This window comes from Heterocephalus glaber, unplaced genomic scaffold, assembly GCF_053883595.1.
Source record: "Heterocephalus glaber isolate CG9 unplaced genomic scaffold, H.glaber_assembly_v1.0 deba00001805, whole genome shotgun sequence".
Lineage (NCBI taxonomy): Eukaryota > Metazoa > Chordata > Mammalia > Rodentia > Bathyergidae > Heterocephalus > Heterocephalus glaber.
In genome coordinates, this window is record NW_028258480.1 from 98,520 (window position 1) to 104,073 (window position 5,554).

Consider the following 5,554-nt stretch of genomic DNA (forward strand, 5'->3'; position numbering starts at 1 on the left):
GGGTCAATTATGCAAGAACTTCTTTCAAAATCAATCAATCAGTCAATCTATATCGAGAGGGAGAGAGAGAGAGAGAGAGAGAGAGAGAGAGAGAGAGAGAGACTTTTAAGGCTGGATATGTAGCTCAGTAGGAAGGCCATGGGTTCCATACCTAGTCAGGTACCACAAACAAAGAAACAAAATTTTTAGGAGAAGATATTTTTAGCAAAAAACGTGATTGTTCTTCAGTGATCAGAAAAGGAGCTCATTCAAGTATTATCCTCAAAAGTGAGAATCTCTTTTATAATGCTGTTTTTTCATAAGTATCAAAAGAGAGGATGGTGATACACAGAAGCACTCTGACCCGGCCTCCATTCCCAGGCACTGGATATTATCAGACCTCCCTTTGACTCCACAGCAGGGCCCAGTGCTGCACCCCTGGCTCCATGAGTTCGCAGTCTTGTCTTCCATGTTTGTAGACAGAAATGGGAGTTGAAGGTACATGAACTTCAGAGAGGGAGAAATCCAAAGAGCTATTACCTCAGTGATGGTTTCCTTCTCCAACTGAATCTCTTTTTAAATTTTTAAAAATATTTTTATTCATTCAATATTCTAACTGATACATGAGAACTGCACCTCTTGTTTGATAATAACAAATACCAACATCCAGTAAAGCTAAAAAGTATCTTCATGATTGAATATTTATAGCTAAAATTTCAGTTCAAACTCAGCCTGGCTAACTTAGTGACTGAGACTCTGTTTCAAAATTTAAAAAATAAGATAAATTGCTGGGGATGGATGTCACTCAGACTGAAGGCCCTGGGTTTAATCACCAGATTAGTAAAAGAAAAAAAATTAAAAACTTGAATTTCAAACCACTTTAATTGTGTTAACTCATTTAATCCTCTTCATACCCATGTAGACAAGTGCTAAAGTACAACTTACAAATCAGAAAATGAATCCACAGATTCTAGAACATGTGACCAGTTACACGTTATAAGGTAGGGTAGGGTCCTTATTTAGACAAGCAGCACAGGTTATAGTGATGTACACCAAGAGAGAAATCTCAGAATAGACATAGCATTGGAAAGTGATATCAACTATATTTTGTTTTAGAATTGATATGTTTATGTGCCTATTCCATAATCATTTTTAAACTGGACTTACGATTTTGGAATGAACATAGGAAAGCTGTCATTGTTCAGGTCCTAAGTTCAGAAAAGAAACAAGATTCATTACTTGGGAAGAGAGCATTTGGTACAGCAGAAGTAGATTCCGAGAGAAGCCCTAGGACGCTGCTGCTGGGTGGGTTCCATGAACAGTGGAATCCGAGGAGAAACCAAGCAAGGTGAGCAGAAGCTAGAGGAGGCGGGGATTTAAGAAGAAAGGAGAGTTTTAACACTTGATAAAAAATGGACACATATTGAAACATCTTTGGATTAGACAGCAAGAAAACAACTTGCAACATTGAACAAAATAGTATTTTATGTTTTGGGAACAAAAATCCTAGCTCAGTAGGCTGAACTGAGAGTGGCAGAAACAGTGGAGGCCTGAAAGGAAACATGGCAATGCAATGAAGAAAGTAAAGGCGGTGGATAAGAGAGTCATAGGTTCTAAAGACAGAATTGACTTAGGCATTATTGCATGGTGCAGTTTAGGAGGCAGAGAGGATTAGTAATAGCACAGGGACCTTACCTGACAGGGCGATGTTAGTGGTTAAGATCAACTTTGGAGAGAAGGAGCTCATTCCCCAGAGAAGAAAGGGAAGCAGGGAGAGAGAGCGACACCAATGTATTCAAATGCTTGCAGGATGTCTCACTGTCCATTCATTATTTTTCTCTGAAAATTAAAGAAACTTCAGTGAGTGAGAAGAAAATCATAAAATAGGTTCTTAAATAAAATAATAAAGATTTAAAATAGTTATATGTCAGGATAATGGCTGTGGGTACTACGAACTACAAAAGAACAAGGGTATGTCTCTCTTTGTGTCCCTGTCTCTGTCTGTCTGTCTCCCTCTCTCTCTCTATATATGTGTGTGTGTGTGTGTGTGTGTGTGCATATCTACTTTATATGTATATATATATATATATATTTACACACAGCCTAATAAAACCTAAAATTGTGACTCAGAAAAATATATAGTGTACATGCTCAGTGATACTAGTTAGTTTATTCATTGTTAAACTTTTATGGCTGGTACTAAACAGAATTCTAAAATCTTTAAATTTAAAGATAAAGAGTTCATAAATAAATAGCAAATGCATATGAAATTCCATTTTTCCACAGTGAGGAGAGAAATAAGTTATCATTAAACTGGACAAACTGCTCACGGACAAGGATTTGCACTGGAAATGGTTATCTGTACTTTATACAGTAGCAAACTAAACAAGGGGAATGAAAGATAGAACTAATTTACAGAGATGAGTAGGTAAGCTTATTTAATTGTGTTTTTTTCCATTTCATTACAATTTTCCACTATGGAGGGCATGGAAATATTCTACATTTACTATGTATATCTAGTTTGGCTATAATAAATTTGCAAGCATGACAAATTGTTACTCAATAGCTTGACTTCAGATTAAAAACAAAATACATGCCTGGATTCATGGAGAATTGTTACACTGCCACTTATTATCGGTTAAGGAGTGTGAGGGGAAGTATACTGAGGTTCAGGGAGGAGATTCATTTCACTCTTGTGTTTAATAAGAGAGATATGTCAAATATCTTTGAATTTTTGAATATTTGAATTTTGAATATTTTTGAATATTTGCAGCTGAAACTTGGTGAGGAGTCAAATTTCCTAGCTGGTGTGGATGACACCTAGGAGACAGTTATTTTGATAACTCATTCTGAGCCTCTGTTCTTTCTAATTTATCAGTGGACTTTGAATCACTTGAAAGAATTCCCTGGGTCCTCCCAGGGGAAGCCACAGCTCAAAGTGTAAAACACAGATCTGCTCCATGCACAAATCTTTACCCGGACCAGCAACAATTTTCTCCATTTCAGAAATCCGCACACAATAGCACAAAAGGGAACAAGGGCTATGAATCCAGAGTTTGCCACACCAAGGTGAGTATCCACTACCACTTGGCATGGGCGATGAGTGGGAGAATTAAAGAATTTAAAGTGAAATTGCAGCTTTAATTTATGCAACTTGGTTGACAGTGGTGGTGTTCAATGTTGAAAATAATAGCTTAAAAAAGGCAGGCGGTAAATTCCTGATTTAGTATTCAAAATGAGAAAGTGTGTGTTAAACTAGACTAACTGGATTTAGAATCCTGTTCTATTATTTGATGTTTTTTCTTTCTTTTTCCCTTCGGTTGGTGTCCAGCTACTGCGCCCACTTCTGTCCTTCTTCTGTCACCACTCCAGACACCCAGAAGCACTGCAGATGCTGAGTCTGGAGAATGGCACTGTGACCGCGGAGTTTCTCCTTGTGGGATTTAGTGACCATCCAGAAATCCAGCATCTTCCCTTTGCTGTGTTCTTTTCCATTTACTCTGTCATTCTGATGGGGAATCTTGGCATGATTTTATTAATCACAATCAGCTCCCCCTTGCACACGCCAATGTACTTTTTCATCTGCATGCTCTCCTTCGTGGATGCCTGCTATTCTTCTGTCATTGCCCCCAAATTACTTGTGAACTTGATTTCTGATGAGAAGACCATTTCTTACAATGGCTGTGCTGCACAGTTATATTTTTTCTGCTTTTTGGTTGACACCGAATCTTTCCTCTTGGCTGTCGTGGCTTATGACAGATATATAGCAATCTGTAACCCCCTGCTTTATACTGTTATTATGTCCAATGGAGTTTGTTGCCAGGTTGCATTTTGAGCCTTTTTGGGTGGCTCTATGAGCTCAACTATTCACACCACTAATACTTTCTAGCCTTCTGCTCCATGGAAATTAACCATTTCTTTTGTGATTTCTCCCCTCTCTTCTCTCTGTCCTGCACTGACACATATACACATGACATCATAATGGTGGTGTTTGCTAGTTTGGTGGAAGCTATCTGTCTCCTAACAGTTCTCCTATCTTATGTCTGTATTTTAGCAGCGATCCTTAAGACAGGTTCTGCAGAAGGAAGAAGGAAAGGATTCTCCACCTGTGCTTCGCACCTGACAGTGGTCACTATTTACCACGGCACTCTGATCTTCATTTACTTGCGACCCAGTGCAGGCCAGTCAATGGCTATTGACAGAGTTACCTCTGTGTTCTACACATTGATTATACCCATGCTGAACCCCATTATTTACAGTCTAAGGAACAAGGATGTCAAAAATCCCTTCAGAAAAATAATTCACCAAAAGAGGCTATCATAATATAAGAAATGGGCCAAGCAATTTCAACAATGTTCTGTTTTTTAAAAAGTTAATTTAATATGGATGTTTCCCAAATCTGTGGGTAGTGAATTCCTGACCCCAGATGAGTCCCAGAGCCACAGGTTCAGCTCTGCTCTCTCATATTACTTGCCTGATATACATTTCTTTATTATTTGAGAGTTTACTCTTTTAATATTGATGTCAGAGGAAGATTCACCCTTCATGTTGTCTTCCACCATCCATATTCTTACACTTTTTCCTTTCCTTCTCCAAATAATTTAAAAAGCACTCTCAGCAATGGATAAATCATTGACATATCAGAATCCCTTTTGATGAAAGAAAATAAGTGCAATTCACAAAGTTTCATCGTCAATGGATTTTGATTCCCATGTAAATATGTGCACATTGTAACTTACCTGTCCAAACCTACTTATTCTGAAAAGCTTTCCTCAAATTTTAACCTCTGCATAGTTTTTCATGAATTTCTCTTCAGTTTCAAATGATAATTTGTACTCTAAATCTCATTAGAACTTTAGATATACTCTGAAGATACACAGTCTGTCTTATCTTGTTTTAGCTTTTATATATATTTTCTATCACTCTATAATGATTTTTCACTAAATCTTATCCATTAATCTCTCACTTCTTCATCACAGTATCAAGCCTAGCCTACATTCTGAGTAAATATATATGAAACAAATATAATCTTACTATAGATTGTTTTTTGTTAAGATTATGTGCAGTGGGAGAAAATGATATACAGAAACCAGTCATTCCTCTTGAATTACTTTTGTTTCATTCTCCACAGAGGTGCTATGTGTGCAATTGACTATTCTAAGATGCTAACAAGTACAATGACTTCTTCAAAATCATTTGTAAATGGTTTGCAAATACTGACTCAATTAATTTCTGGTTCATAAAACATTTTCTCAGGAGTATACAGGTTCTGAAAGCTCTTGCTCTGTAGGTGCACAGCTACATTCTGAGGGAAGCCTGCTCCAAGGACCATGGATGGGAACTGGAGCTATGAATGCTAGGATGTTGGCTAAGATGGCTGCTGTAGCAGGCACCTCAAGAAACTGTGGCTGGAGAGTGAAAATAAAAGGTTCGACCCAAGAATAAGCAAAAACAATGGTAAATAGGATGAAGGAAAACAAAAGGCCATCTGAGAGTGAAAGTAAAGGCTGGGTTGTAGGTTGAAGCCATAATGCTATTTCACGGATTGAGGTGGATTTTCATTAAACAAAAATTG

General features: G+C 37.6%; 1 pseudogene; it reads left to right on the forward strand.

Annotated features, from left to right (window-relative positions):
• The first annotated feature begins 3,361 nt into the window (after positions 1-3,361).
• On the forward strand, positions 3,362-4,309 carry LOC101716661 (olfactory receptor 5I1-like; annotated as a pseudogene).
• Positions 4,310-5,554: the final 1,245 nt, after the last annotated feature.